The sequence below is a fragment of the Bombina bombina genome, chromosome 2, assembly GCF_027579735.1.
Source record: "Bombina bombina isolate aBomBom1 chromosome 2, aBomBom1.pri, whole genome shotgun sequence".
Classification (NCBI taxonomy): domain Eukaryota; kingdom Metazoa; phylum Chordata; class Amphibia; order Anura; family Bombinatoridae; genus Bombina; species Bombina bombina.
Window position 1 is genome coordinate 1,422,826,162 of NC_069500.1, and position 16,327 is coordinate 1,422,842,488.

Here is a 16,327-nt window from a genome sequence, read left to right on the forward strand (position 1 = left end):
AGATACTGGAGTGTGTCTGTGGGGATTTGTGTTTTATGTCACTATGGCCCTTAGTCACAACACTTCTATCGCTAGATCCTGGAGTGTGTCTGTGGGAATTTGTGTTTTATGTCACTAAGGAGATGGCCCTTAGTCACAACACTTCTATCGCTAGATCCTGGAGTGTGTCTGTGGGAATTTGTGTTTTATGTCACTATGGAGATGGCCCTTAGTCACAACACTTCTATCGCTAGATCCTGTAGTGTGTCTGTGGGAATTTGTGTTTTATGTCACTATGGAGATGGTCCTTAGTCACAACACTTCTATCACTAGATACTGGAGTGTGTCTGTGGGGATTTGTGTTTTATGTCACTATGGCCCTTAGTCACAACACTTCTATCGCTAGATCCTGGAGTGTGTCTGTGGGAATTTGTGTTTTATGTCACGAAGGAGATGGCCCTTAGTCACAACACTTCTATCGCTAGATCCTGTAGTGTGTCTGTGGGAATTTGTGTTTTATGTCACTATGGAGATGGCTCTTAGTCACAACACTTCTATCGCAAGATCCTGTAGTGTGTCTGTGGGAATTTGTGTTTTATGTCACTATGGAGATGGCCCTTAGTCACAACACTTCTATCGCTAGATCCTGTAGTGTGTCTGTGGGAATTTGTGTTTTATGTCACTAAGGAGATGGCCCTTAGTCACAACACTTCTATCGCTAGATCCTGGAGTGTGTCTGTGGGGATTTGTGTTTTATGTCACTATGGAGATGGCCCTTAGTCACAACACTTCTATCGCTAGATCCTGGAGTGTGTCTGTGGGGATTTGTGTTTTATGTCACTATGGAGATGGCCCTTAGTCACAACACTTCTATCGCTAGATACTGGAGTGTGTCTGTGGGGATTTGTGTTTTATGTCACTATGGAGATGGCCCTTAGTCACAACACTTCTATCACTAGATACTGGAGTGTGTCTGTGGGAATTTGTGTTTTATGTCACTAATGAGATGGCCCTTAGTCACAACACTTCTATCGCTAGATCCTGGAGTGTGTCTGTGGGGATTTGTGTTTTATGTCACTATGGAGATGGTCCTTAGTCACAACACTTCTATCGCTAGATCCTGGAGTGTGTCTGTGGGAATTTGTGTTTTATGTCACTAAGGAGATGGCCCTTAGTCACAACACTTCTATCGCTAGATCCTTTAGTGTGTCTGTGGGGATTTGTGTTTTATGTCACTATGGAGATGGTCCTTAGTCACAACACTTCTATCACTAGATACTGGAGTGTGTCTGTGGGGATTTGTGTTTTATGTCACTATGGCCCTTAGTCACAACACTTCTATCGCTAGATCCTGGAGTGTGTCTGTGGGAATTTGTGTTTTATGTCACGAAGGAGGTGGCCCTTAGTCACAACACTTCTATCGCTAGATCCTGTAGTGTGTCTGTGGGAATTTGTGTTTTATGTCACTATGGAGATGGCTCTTAGTCACAACACTTCTATCGCAAGATCCTGTAGTGTGTCTGTGGGAATTTGTGTTTTATGTCACTATGGAGATGGCCCTTAGTCACAACACTTCTATCGCTAGATCCTGTAGTGTGTCTGTGGGAATTTGTGTTTTATGTCACTAAGGAGATGGCCCTTAGTCACAACACTTCTATCGCTAGATCCTGGAGTGTGTCTGTGGGGATTTGTGTTTTATGTCACTATGGAGATGGCCCTTAGTCACAACACTTCTATCCCTAGATACTGGAGTGTGTCTGTGGGGATTTGTGTTTTATGTCACTATGGAGATGGCCCTTAGTCACAACACTTCTATCGCTAGATCCTGGAGTGTGTCTGTGGGGATTTGTGTTTTATGTCACTATGGAGATGGCCCTTAGTCACAACACTTCTATCGCTAGATACTGGAGTGTGTCTGTGAGGATTTGTGTTTTATGTCACTATGGAGATGGCCCTTAGTCACAACACTTCTATCACTAGATACTGGAGTGTGTCTGTGGGAATTTGTGTTTTATGTCACTAATGAGATGGCCCTTAGTCACAACACTTCTATCGCTAGATCCTGGAGTGTGTCTGTGGGGATTTGTGTTTTATGTCACTATGGAGATGGTCCTTAGTCACAACACTTCTATCGCTAGATCCTGGAGTGTGTCTGTGGGAATTTGTGTTTTATGTCACTAAGGAGATGGCCCTTAGTCACAACACTTCTATCGCTAGATCCTTTAGTGTGTCTGTGGGGATTTGTGTTTTATGTCACTATGGAGATGGTCCTTAGTCACAACACTTCTATCGCTAGATCCTGGAGTGTGTCTGTGGGAATTTGTGTTTTATGTCACTATGGAGATGGCCCTTAGTCACAACACTTCTATCGCTAGATCCTGGAGTGTGTCTGTGGGGATTTGTGTTTTATGTCACTATGGAGATGGCCCTTAGTCACAACACTTCTATCGCTAGATACTGGAGTGTGTCTGTGGGGATTTGTGTTTTATGTCACTATGGAGATGGCCCTTAGTCACAACACTTCTATCACTAGATACTGGAGTGTGTCTGTGGGAATTTGTGTTTTATGTCACTAATGAGATGGCCCTTAGTCACAACACTTCTATCGCTAGATCCTGGAGTGTGTCTGTGGGGATTTGTGTTTTATGTCACTATGGAGATGGTCCTTAGTCACAACACTTCTATCGCTAGATCCTGGAGTGTGTCTGTGGGAATTTGTGTTTTATGTCACTAAGGAGATGGCCCTTAGTCACAACACTTCTATCGCTAGATCCTTTAGTGTGTCTGTGGGGATTTGTGTTTTATGTCACTATGGAGATGGTCCTTAGTCACAACACTTCTATCACTAGATACTGGAGTGTGTCTGTGGGGATTTGTGTTTTATGTCACTATGGCCCTTAGTCACAACACTTCTATCGCTAGATCCTGGAGTGTGTCTGTGGGAATTTGTGTTTTATGTCACGAAGGAGGTGGCCCTTAGTCACAACACTTCTATCGCTAGATCCTGTAGTGTGTCTGTGGGAATTTGTGTTTTATGTCACTATGGAGATGGCTCTTAGTCACAACACTTCTATCGCAAGATCCTGTAGTGTGTCTGTGGGAATTTGTGTTTTATGTCACTATGGAGATGGCCCTTAGTCACAACACTTCTATCGCTAGATCCTGGAGTGTGTCTGTGGGAATTTGTGTTTTATGTCACTAAGGAGATGGCCCTTAGTCACAACACTTCTATCGCTAGATCCTGGAGTGTGTCTGTGGGGATTTGTGTTTTATGTCACTATGGAGATGGCCCTTAGTCACAACACTTCTATCCCTAGATACTGGAGTGTGTCTGTGGGGATTTGTGTTTTATGTCACTATGGAGATGGCCCTTAGTCACAACACTTCTATCGCTAGATCCTGGAGTGTGTCTGTGGGGATTTGTGTTTTATGTCACTATGGAGATGGCCCTTAGTCACAACACTTCTATCGCTAGATACTGGAGTGTGTCTGTGAGGATTTGTGTTTTATGTCACTATGGAGATGGCCCTTAGTCACAACACTTCTATCACTAGATACTGGAGTGTGTCTGTGGGAATTTGTGTTTTATGTCACTAATGAGATGGCCCTTAGTCACAACACTTCTATCGCTAGATCCTGGAGTGTGTCTGTGGGGATTTGTGTTTTATGTCACTATGGAGATGGTCCTTAGTCACAACACTTCTATCGCTAGATCCTGGAGTGTGTCTGTGGGAATTTGTGTTTTATGTCACTAAGGAGATGGCCCTTAGTCACAACACTTCTATCGCTAGATCCTTTAGTGTGTCTGTGGGGATTTGTGTTTTATGTCACTATGGAGATGGTCCTTAGTCACAACACTTCTATCGCTAGATCCTGGAGTGTGTCTGTGGGAATTTGTGTTTTATGTCACTATGGAGATGGTCCTTAGTCACAACACTTCTATTACTAGATACTGGAGTGTGTCTGTGGGGATTTGTGTTTTATGTCACTATGGCCCTTAGTCACAACACTTCTATCGCTAGATCCTGGAGTGTGTCTGTGGGAATTTGTGTTTTATGTCACTAAGGAGATGGCCCTTAGTCGCAACACTTCTATCACTTGATACTGGAGTGTGTCTGTGGGAATTTGTGTTTTATGTCACTAAGGAGATGGCCCTTAGTCACAACACTTCTATCGCTAGATCCTGTAGTGTGTCTGTGGGGATTTGTGTTTTATGTCACTATGGAGATGGTCCTTAGTCACAACACTTCTATCGCTAGATCCTGGAGTGTGTCTGTGGGAATTTGTGTTTTATGTCACTATGGAGATGGCCCTTAGTCACAACACTTCTATCGCTAGATCCTGTAGTGTGTTTGTGGGAATTTGTGTTTTATGTCACTATGGAGATGGCCCTTAGTCACAACACTTCTATCGCTAGATCCTGTAGGGTGTCTGTGGGAATTTGTGTTTTATGTCACTAAGGAGATGGCCCTTAGTCACAACACTTCTATCGCTAGATCCTGGAGTGTGTCTGTGGGGATTTGTGTTTTATGTCACTATGGAGATGGCCCTTAGTCACAACACTTCTATCGCTAGATACTGGAGTGTGTCTGTGGGAATTTGTGTTTTATGTCACTATGGAGATGGTCCTTAGTCACAACACTTCTATCGCTAGATCCTGGAGTGTGTCTGTGGGAATTTGTGTTTTATGTCACTATGGAGATGGCCCTTAGTCACAACACTTCTATCACTAGATACTGGAGTGTGTCTGTGGGAATTTGTGTTTTATGTCACTAAGGAGATGGCCCTTAGTCACAACACTTCTATCACTAGATCCTGGAGTGTGTCTGTGGGAATTTGTGTTTTATGTCACTAAGGAGATGGCCCTTAATCACAACACTTCTATCGCTAGATCCTGGAGTGTGTCTGTGGGAATTTGTGTTTTATGTCACTATGGAGATGGCCCTTAGTCACAACACTTCTATCACTAGATACTGGAGTGTGTCTGTGGGAATTTGTGTTTTATGTCACTATGGAGATGGCCCTTAGTCACAACACTTCTATCGCTAGATCCTGGAGTGTGTCTGTGGGAATTTGTGTTTTATGTCACTATGGAGATGGCCCTTAGTCACAACACTTCTATCGCTAGATACTGGAGTGTGTCTGTGGGAATTTGTGTTTTATGTCACTATGGAGATGGCCCTTAGTCACAACACTTCTATCGCTAGATCCTGTAGTGTGTCTATGGGGATTTGTGTTTTATGTCACTATGGAGATGGTCCTTAGTCACAACACTTCTATCGCTAGATCCTGGAGTGTGTCTGTGGGAATTTGTGTTTTATGTCACTATGGAGATGGCCCTTAGTCACAACACTTCTATCGCTAGATCCTGTAGTGTGTCTGTGGGGATTAGTGTTTTATGTCACTATGGAGATGGTCCTTAGTCACAACACTTCTATCGCTAGATCCTGGAGTGTGTCTGTGGGAATTTGTGTTTTATGTCACTATGGAGATGGCCCTTAGTCACAACACTTCTATCGCTAGAACCTGTAGTGTGTCTGTGGGGATTTGTGTTTTATGTCACTATGGAGATGGTCCTTAGTCACAACACTTCTATCACTAGATACTGGAGTGTGTCTGTGGGGATTTGTGTTTTATGTCACTAATGAGATGGCCCTTAGTCACAACACTTCTATCACTTGATACTGGAGTGTGTCTGTAGGAATTTGTGTTTTATGTCACTATGGAGATGGCCCTTAGTCACAACACTTCTATCACTAGATACTGGAGTGTGTCTGTGGGGATTTGTGTTTTATGCCACTATGGAGATGACCCTTAGTCACAACACTTTTATCGCTAGATCCTGTAGTGTGTCTGTGGGGATTTGTGTTTTATGTCACTATGGAGATGGTCCTTAGTCACAACACTTCTATCGCTAGATCCTGGAGTGTGTCTGTGGGAATTTGTGTTTTATGTCACTAAGGAGATGGCCCTTAGTCACAACACTTCTATCGCTAGATCCTGTAGTGTGTCTGTGGGGATTTGTGTTTTATGTCACTATGGAGATGGTCCTTAGTCACAACACTTCTATCGCTAGATCCTGGAGAGTCTGTGGGAATTTGTGTTTTATGTCACTATGGAGATGGTCCTTAGTCACAACACTTCTATCACTAGATACTGGAGTGTGTCTGTGGGGATTTGTGTTTTATGTCACTATGGCCCTTAGTCACAACACTTCTATCGCTAGATCCTGGAGTGTGTCTGTGGGAATTTGTGTTTTATGTCACTAAGGAGATGGCCCTTAGTCACAACACTTCTATCGCTAGATCCTGTAGTGTGTCTGTGGGAATTTGTGTTTTATGTCACTATGGAGATGGCACTTAGTCACAACACTTCTATCGCTAGATCCTGTAGTGTGTTTGTGGGAATTTGTGTTTTATGTCACTATGGAGATGGCCCTTAGTCACAACACTTCTATCGCTAGATCCTGTAGTGTGTCTGTGGGAATTTGTGTTTTATGTCACTAAGGAGATGGCCCTTAGTCACAACACTTCTATCGCTAGATCCTGGAGTGTGTCTGTGGGGATTTGTTTTTTATGTCACTATGGAGATGGCCCTTAGTCACAACACTTCTATTGCTAGATACTGGAGTGTGTCTGTGGGAATTTGTGTTTTATGTCACTATGGAGATGGTCCTTAGTCACAACACTTCTATCGCTAGATCCTGGAGTGTGTCTGTGGGAATTTGTGTTTTATGTCACTATGGAGATGGCCCTTAGTCACAACACTTCTATCACTAGATCCTGGAGTGTGTCTGTGGGAATTTGTGTTTTATGTCACTAAGGAGATGGCCCTTAAACACAACACTTCTATCGCTAGATCCTGGAGTGTGTCTGTGGGAATTTGTGTTTTATGTCACTATGGAGATGGCCCTTAGTCACAACACTTCTATCGCTAGATCCTGGAGTGTGTCTGTGGGAATTTGTGTTTTATGTCACTATGGAGATGGTCCTTAGTCACAACACTTCTATCACTAGATACTGGAGTGTGTCTGTGGGGATTTGTGTTTTATGTCACTATGGCCCTTAGTCACAACACTTCTATCGCTAGATCCTGGAGTGTGTCTGTGGGAATTTGTGTTTTATGTCACGAAGGAGATGGCCCTTAGTCACAACACTTCTATCGCTAGATCCTGTAGTGTGTCTGTGGGAATTTGTGTTTTATGTCACTATGGAGATGGCCCTTAGTCACAACACTTCTATCGCAAGATCCTGTAGTGTGTCTGTGGGAATTTGTGTTTTATGTCACTATGGAGATGGCCCTTAGTCACAACACTTCTATCGCTAGATCCTGTAGTGTGTCTGTGGGAATTTGTGTTTTATGTCACTAAGGAGATGGCCCTTAGTCACAACACTTCTATCGCTAGATCCTGGAGTGTGTCTGTGGGGATTTGTGTTTTATGTCACTATGGAGATGGCCCTTAGTCACAACACTTCTATCGCTAGATACTGGAGTGTGTCTGTGGGGATTTGTGTTTTATGTCACTATGGAGATGGCCCTTAGTCACAACACTTCTATCGCTAGATCCTGGAGTGTGTCTGTGGGGATTTGTGTTTTATGTCACTATGGAGATGGCCCTTAGTCACAACACTTCTATCGCTAGATACTGGAGTGTGTCTGTGGGGATTTGTGTTTTATGTCACTAATGAGATGGCCCTTAGTCACAACACTTCTATCACTTGATACTGGAGTGTGTCTGTGGGAATTTGTGTTTTATGTCACTATGGAGATGGTCCTTAGTCACAACACTTCTATCACTAGATACTGGAGTGTGTCTGTGGGGATTTGTGTTTTATGCCACTATGGAGATGGCCCTTAGTCACAACACTTTTATCGCTAGATCCTGTAGTGTGTCTGTGGGGATTTGTGTTTTATGTCACTATGGAGATGGTCCTTAGTCACAACACTTCTATCGGTAGATCCTGGAGTGTGTCTGTGGGAATTTGTGTTTTATGTCACTATGGAGATGGCCCTTAGTCACAACACTTCTATTGCTAGATACTGGAGTGTGTCTGTGGGAATTTGTGTTTTATGTCACTATGGAGATGGTCCTTAGTCACAACACTTCTATCGCTAGATCCTGGAGTGTGTCTGTGGGAATTTGTGTTTTATGTCACTATGGAGATGGCCCTTAGTCACAACACTTCTATCACTAGATCCTGGAGTGTGTCTGTGGGAATTTGTGTTTTATGTCACTAAGGAGATGGCCCTTAATCACAACACTTCTATCGCTAGATCCTGGAGTGTGTCTGTGGGAATTTGTGTTTTATGTCACTATGGAGATGGCCCTTAGTCACAACACTTCTATCGCTAGATCCTGGAGTGTGTCTGTGGGAATTTGTGTTTTATGTCACTATGGAGATGGTCCTTAGTCACAACACTTCTATCACTAGATACTGGAGTGTGTCTGTGGGGATTTGTGTTTTATGTCACTATGGCCCTTAGTCACAACACTTCTATCGCTAGATCCTGGAGTGTGTCTGTGGGAATTTGTGTTTTATGTCACGAAGGAGATGGCCCTTAGTCACAACACTTCTATCGCTAGATCCTGTAGTGTGTCTGTGGGAATTTGTGTTTTATGTCACTATGGAGATGGCCCTTAGTCACAACACTTCTATCGCAAGATCCTGTAGTGTGTCTGTGGGAATTTGTGTTTTATGTCACTATGGAGATGGCCCTTAGTCACAACACTTCTATCGCTAGATCCTGTAGTGTGTCTGTGGGAATTTGTGTTTTATGTCACTAAGGAGATGGCCCTTAGTCACAACACTTCTATCGCTAGATCCTGGAGTGTGTCTGTGGGGATTTGTGTTTTATGTCACTATGGAGATGGCCCTTAGTCACAACACTTCTATCGCTAGATACTGGAGTGTGTCTGTGGGGATTTGTGTTTTATGTCACTATGGAGATGGCCCTTAGTCACAACACTTCTATCGCTAGATCCTGGAGTGTGTCTGTGGGGATTTGTGTTTTATGTCACTATGGAGATGGCCCTTAGTCACAACACTTCTATCGCTAGATACTGGAGTGTGTCTGTGGGGATTTGTGTTTTATGTCACTAATGAGATGGCCCTTAGTCACAACACTTCTATCACTTGATACTGGAGTGTGTCTGTGGGAATTTGTGTTTTATGTCACTATGGAGATGGTCCTTAGTCACAACACTTCTATCACTAGATACTGGAGTGTGTCTGTGGGGATTTGTTTTTTATGCCACTATGGAGATGGCCCTTAGTCACAACACTTTTATCGCTAGATCCTGTAGTGTGTCTGTGGGGATTTGTGTTTTATGTCACTATGGAGATGGTCCTTAGTCACAACACTTCTATCGCTAGATCCTGGAGTGTGTCTGTGGGAATTTGTGTTTTATGTCACTATGGAGATGGTCCTTAGTCACAACACTTCTATCGCTAGATCCTGGAGTTTGTCTGTGGGAATTTGTGTTTTATGTCACTATGGAGATGGCCCTTAGTCACAACACTTCTATCACTAGATACTGGAGTGTGTCTGTGGGAATTTGTGTTTTATGTCACTAAGGAGATGGCCCTTAGTCACAACACTTCTATCACTAGATCCTGGAGTGTGTCTGTGGGAATTTGTGTTTTATGTCACTAAGGAGATGGCCCTTAATCACAACACTTCTATCGCTAGATCCTGGAGTGTGTCTGTGGGAATTTGTGTTTTATGTCACTATGGAGATGGCCCTTAGTCACAACACTTCTATCGCTAGATACTGGAGTGTGTCTGTGGGAATTTGTGTTTTATGTCACTATGGAGATGGCCCTTAGTCACAACACTTCTATCGCTAGATCCTGGAGTGTGTCTGTGGGAATTTGTGTTTTATGTCACTATGGAGATGGCCCTTAGTCACAACACTTCTATCGCTAGATACTGGAGTGTGTCTGTGGGAATTTGTGTTTTATGTCACTATGGAGATGGTCCTTAGTCACAACACTTCTATCACTAGATACTGGAGTGTGTCTGTGGGGATTTGTGTTTTATGTCACTATGGCCCTTAGTCACAACACTTCTATCGCTAGATCCTGGAGTGTGTCTGTGGGAATTTGTGTTTTATGTCACTAAGGAGATGGCCCTTAGTCACAACACTTCTATCGCTAGATCCTGTAGTGTGTCTGTGGGAATTTGTGTTTTATGTCACTATGGAGATGGCACTTAGTCACAACACTTCTATCGCTAGATCCTGTAGTGTGTTTGTGGGAATTTGTGTTTTATGTCACTATGGAGATGGCCCTTAGTCACAACACTTCTATCGCTAGATCCTGTAGTGTGTCTGTGGGAATTTGTGTTTTATGTCACTAAGGAGATGGCCCTTAGTCACAACACTTCTATCGCTAGATCCTGGAGTGTGTCTGTGGGGATTTGTTTTTTATGTCACTATGGAGATGGCCCTTAGTCACAACACTTCTATCGCTAGATACTGGAGTGTGTCTGTGGGAATTTGTGTTTTATGTCACTATGGAGATGGTCCTTAGTCACAACACTTCTATCGCTAGATCCTGGAGTGTGTCTGTGGGAATTTGTGTTTTATGTCACTATGGAGATGGCCCTTAGTCACAACACTTCTATCACTAGATCCTGGAGTGTGTCTGTGGGAATTTGTGTTTTATGTCACTAAGGAGATGGCCCTTAATCACAACACTTCTATCGCTAGATCCTGGAGTGTGTCTGTGGGAATTTGTGTTTTATGTCACTATGGAGATGGCCCTTAGTCACAACACTTCTATCGCTAGATCCTGGAGTGTGTCTGTGGGAATTTGTGTTTTATGTCACTATGGAGATGGTCCTTAGTCACAACACTTCTATCACTAGATACTGGAGTGTGTCTGTGGGGATTTGTGTTTTATGTCACTATGGCCCTTAGTCACAACACTTCTATCGCTAGATCCTGGAGTGTGTCTGTGGGAATTTGTGTTTTATGTCACGAAGGAGATGGCCCTTAGTCACAACACTTCTATCGCTAGATCCTGTAGTGTGTCTGTGGGAATTTGTGTTTTATGTCACTATGGAGATGGCCCTTAGTCACAACACTTCTATCGCTAGATCCTGTAGTGTGTCTGTGGGAATTTGTGTTTTATGTCACTATGGAGATGGCCCTTAGTCACAACACTTCTATCGCTAGATCCTGTAGTGTGTCTGTGGGAATTTGTGTTTTATGTCACTAAGGAGATGGCCCTTAGTCACAACACTTCTATCGCTAGATCCTGGAGTGTGTCTGTGGGGATTTGTGTTTTATGTCACTATGGAGATGGCCCTTAGTCACAACACTTCTATCGCTAGATACTGGAGTGTGTCTGTGGGGATTTGTGTTTTATGTCACTATGGAGATGGCCCTTAGTCACAACACTTCTATCGCTAGATCCTGGAGTGTGTCTGTGGGGATTTGTGTTTTATGTCACTATGGAGATGGCCCTTAGTCACAACACTTCTATCGCTAGATACTGGAGTGTGTCTGTGGGGATTTGTGTTTTATGTCACTAATGAGATGGCCCTTAGTCACAACACTTCTATCACTTGATACTGGAGTGTGTCTGTGGGAATTTGTGTTTTATGTCACTATGGAGATGGTCCTTAGTCACAACACTTCTATCACTAGATACTGGAGTGTGTCTGTGGGGATTTGTGTTTTATGCCACTATGGAGATGGCCCTTAGTCACAACACTTTTATCGCTAGATCCTGTAGTGTGTCTGTGGGGATTTGTGTTTTATGTCACTATGGAGATGGTCCTTAGTCACAACACTTCTATCGCTAGATCCTGGAGTGTGTCTGTGGGAATTTGTGTTTTATGTCACTATGGAGATGGTCCTTAGTCACAACACTTCTATCGCTAGATCCTGGAGTGTGTCTGTGGGAATTTGTGTTTTATGTCACTATGGAGATGGCCCTTAGTCACAACACTTCTATCACTAGATACTGGAGTGTGTCTGTGGGAATTTGTGTTTTATGTCACTAAGGAGATGGCCCTTAGTCACAACACTTCTATCACTAGATCCTGGAGTGTGTCTGTGGGAATTTGTGTTTTATGTCACTAAGGAGATGGCCCTTAATCACAACACTTCTATCGCTAGATCCTGGAGTGTGTCTGTGGGAATTTGTGTTTTATGTCACTATGGAGATGGCCCTTAGTCACAACACTTCTATCGCTAGATACTGGAGTGTGTCTGTGGGAATTTGTGTTTTATGTCACTATGGAGATGGCCCTTAGTCACAACACTTCTATCGCTAGATCCTGGAGTGTGTCTGTGGGAATTTGTGTTTTATGTCACTATGGAGATGGCCCTTAGTCACAACACTTCTATCGCTAGATACTGGAGTGTGTCTGTGGGAATTTGTGTTTTATGTCACTATGGAGATGGCCCTTAGTCACAACACTTCTATCGCTAGATCCTGTAGTGTGTCTGTGGGGATTTGTGTTTTATGTCACTATGGAGATGGTCCTTAGTCACAACACTTCTATCGCTAGATCCTGGAGTGTGTCTGTGGGAATTTGTGTTTTATGTCACTATGGAGATGGCCCTTAGTCACAACACTTCTATCGCTAGATCCTGTAGTGTGTCTGTGGGGATTTGTGTTTTATGTCACTATGGAGATGGTCCTTAGTCACAACACTTCTATCGCTAGATCCTGGAGTGTGTCTGTGGGAATTTGTGTTTTATGTCACTATGGAGATGGCCCTTAGTCACAACACTTCTATCGCTAGATCCTGTAGTGTGTCTGTGGGGATTTGTGTTTTATGTCACTATGGAGATGGTCCTTAGTCACAACACTTCTATCACTAGATACTGGAGTGTGTCTGTGGGGATTTGTGTTTTATGTCACTATGGCCCTTAGTCACAACACTTCTATCGCTAGATCCTGGAGTGTGTCTGTGGGAATTTGTGTTTTATGTCACTATGGAGATGGTCCTTAGTCACAACACTTCTATCGCTAGATCCTGGAGTGTGTCTGTGGGAATTTGTGTTTTATGTCACTATGGAGATGGCCCTTAGTCACAACACTTCTATCACTAGATACCGGAGTGTGTCTGTGGGAATTTGTATTTTATGTCACTAAGGAGATGGCCCTTAGTCACAACACTTCTATCACTAGATCCTGTAGTGTGTCTGTGGGAATTTGTGTTTTATGTCACTAAGGAGATGGTCCTTAGTCACAACACTTCTATCACTAGATACTGGAGTGTATCTGTGGGGATTTGTGTTTTATGTCACTATGGCCCTTAGTCACAACACTTCTATCGCTAGATCCTGGAGTGTGTCTGTGGGAATTTGTGTTTTATGTCACTAAGGAGATGGCCCTTAGTCACAACACTTCTATCACTAGATACTGGAGTGTGTCTGTGGGGATTTGTGTTTTATGTCACTATGGCCCTTAGTCACAACACTTCTATCACTAGATACTGGAGTGTGTCTGTGGGGATTTGTGTTTTATGTCACTATGGCCCTTAGTCACAACACTTCTATCGCTAGATCCTGGAGTGTGTCTGTGGGAATTTGTGTTTTATGTCACTAAGGAGATGGCCCATAGTCACAACACTTCTATCGCTAGATCCTGGAGTGTGTCTGTGGGAATTTGTGTTCACCCAGACAAAGGAGCCTTTGTGAGATCAGACATTGATGTTGGACAAGATGGTTTTTTTCATGATTCAGTTTGAGCAGCAAATTTAAACAACTTTCTAATTTACTTTTATTATCAATTTTTCTTCGTTCTCTTGGTATCTTGTTAAGAAGCAGGGGCATATTCTTAGGAGTCGGACCATTTCTGGAGCACTATATGGCAGCAGCTTTGCAAAAATTTTATCAATTTGAGAGAGCACTAGATGGCAGCACTATTTCCTGTATGTAGTACTCCAGACACCTACCTATATATCTCTTCAACAGGGATTCATATAGAATCTCACCAGCCCAGAGAGCTTTAGATAGTTCCACTGGGGATTCTAATAGAATCTCACCAGCCCAGAGAGCCTTAGATAGTTCCACCAGGGATTCATATAGAATCTCACCAGCCCAGAGAGCTTTTGATAGTTCCACCAGGGATTCATATAGAATCTCACAAGCCCAGAGAGCTTTAAATAATTCCACCAGGGATTCTAATCTAATCCCACCAGCCCAGAGAGCTTTAGCTAGTTCCACCGGGGATTCTAATAGAATTTCACCAGCCCAGAGAGCTTTAGATAATTCCACCAGGGATTCTAATAGAATCTCACCAGCCCAGAGAGCTTTAGATAGTTCCACCAGGGATTCATATAGAATCTTACCAGCCCAGAGAGCTTTAGATAATTCCACCAGGGATTCATATAGAATCTCACCAGCCCAGATAGCTTTAGCTAGTTCCACCAGGGATTCATATAGAATCTCACCAGCCCAGAGAGCTTTAGCTAGTTCCACCAGGGATTCATATAGAATCTTACCAGCCCAGAGAGCTTTAGATAATTCCACCAGGTATTCTAATAGAATCTCACCAGCCCAGAGAGCTTTAGATAGTTCCACCAGTGGTTCATATAGAATCTTACCAGCCCAGAGAGCTTTAGATAATTCCACCAGGGATTCTAATAGAATCTTACCAGCCCAGAGAGCTTTAGATAATTCCACCAGGGATTCATATAGAATCTCACCAGCCCAGAGAGCTTTAGATAATTCCACCAGGGATTCATATAGAATCTCACCAGCCCAGAGAGCTTTATATAGTTCCACCAGGGATTCTAATAGAATCTCACCAGTCCAGAGAGCTTTAGATAGTTCCACCAGGGATTCTAATAGAATCTCACCAGCCCAGAGAGCTTTAGCTAGATCCACCAGGGATTCATATAGAATCTTACCAGCCCAGAGAGCTTTAGATAGTTCCACCAGGGATTCATATAGAATCTCACCAGCCCAGAGAGCTTTAGATAGTTCCACCAGGGATTCTTATAGAATCTCACCAGCCCAGAGATCTTTATATAGTTCCACCAGGGATTCTTATAAAATCTCACCAGGCCAGAGAGCTTTATATAGTTCCACCAGGGATTCATAGAGAATCTTACCAGCCCAGAGAGCTTTAGATAGTTCCACTAGGGATTGTAATAGAATCTCACCAGCCCAGAGAACTTTAGATTACTCCACCAGGGATTCATATAGAATCTCACCAGCCCAGAGAGCTTTAGATAATTCCACCAGGGATTCATATAGAATCTCACCAGCCCAGAGAGCTTTAGATAGTTCCACCAGGGATTCATATAGAATCTCACCAGCCCAGAGAGCTTTAGATAGTTCCACCAGGGATTCTAATAGAATCTCACCAGCCCAGGGAGCTTTAGATAGTTCCACCAGGGATTCTTATAGAATCTCACCAGCCCAGAGAGCTTTATATAGTTCCACCAGGGATTCTTATAGAATCTCAGCAGCCCAGAGAGCTTTAGATAGTTCCACCAGAGATTCATATAGAATCTTACCAGCCCAGAGAGCTTTAGATAGTTCCACCAGGGATTCTTATAGAATCTCACCAGCCCAGAGAGCTTTATATAGTTCCACCAGGGATTCTGATAGAATCTCACCAGCCCAGGGACCTTTAGATAGTTCCACCAGGGATTCTTATAGAATCTCACCAGCCCAGAGAGCTTTACATAGTTCCACCAGGGATTCTTATAGAATCTCAACAACCCAGGGAGCTTTAGATAGTTCCACCGGGGATTCTAATAGAATCTCACCAGCCCAGAGAGCTTTATATAATTCCACCAGGGATTCATATAGAATCTCACCAGCCCAGAGAGCTTTAGATAGTTCCACCAGGGATTCATATAGAATCTCACAAGCCCAGAGAGCTTTAGATAGTTCCACCAGGGATTCAAATAGAATCTCACCAGCCCAGAGAGCTTTAGATAGTTCCACTGGGGATTCTAATAGAGTCTCACCAGCCCAGAGAGCTTTAGATAGTTCCACCAGGGATTCTAATAGAATCTCACCAGCCCAGAGAGCTTTAGATAGGTCCACCAGGGATTCTTATAGAATCTCACCAGCCCAGAGAGCTTTAGATAGTTCCACCAGGGATCCTTATAGAATCTCACCAGTCCAGAGAGCTTTAGATAGTTCCAGTAATTGGGGTTGACACTTAGACAGTCCAAAGTACTGATCTGGTCAAGTTTTGTATATAATTGTTTTTACTTTTTGCTACTTATTGTAAAATCTTGGAACCATGATTATATCTTTTAATGTACTCTAGGTATATTTTACTGTTTCTTATATTTTTATTGTGTTAAATAAATGACATATTTTTAAATTTAGACCCGGCCTTGTCCTTTTGGCGCTTTAATAATT

The 16,327-nt window shown here is 43.1% G+C and overlaps 1 protein-coding gene across 2 annotated transcripts in view; it reads right to left on the bottom strand.

The window, feature by feature from the left end:
• LOC128650436 (transcription factor COE3-like) overlaps positions 1-16,327 on the bottom strand; it is a 579,037-nt gene that overhangs the window by 372,826 nt on the left and 189,884 nt on the right. The window lies entirely within an intron of this gene.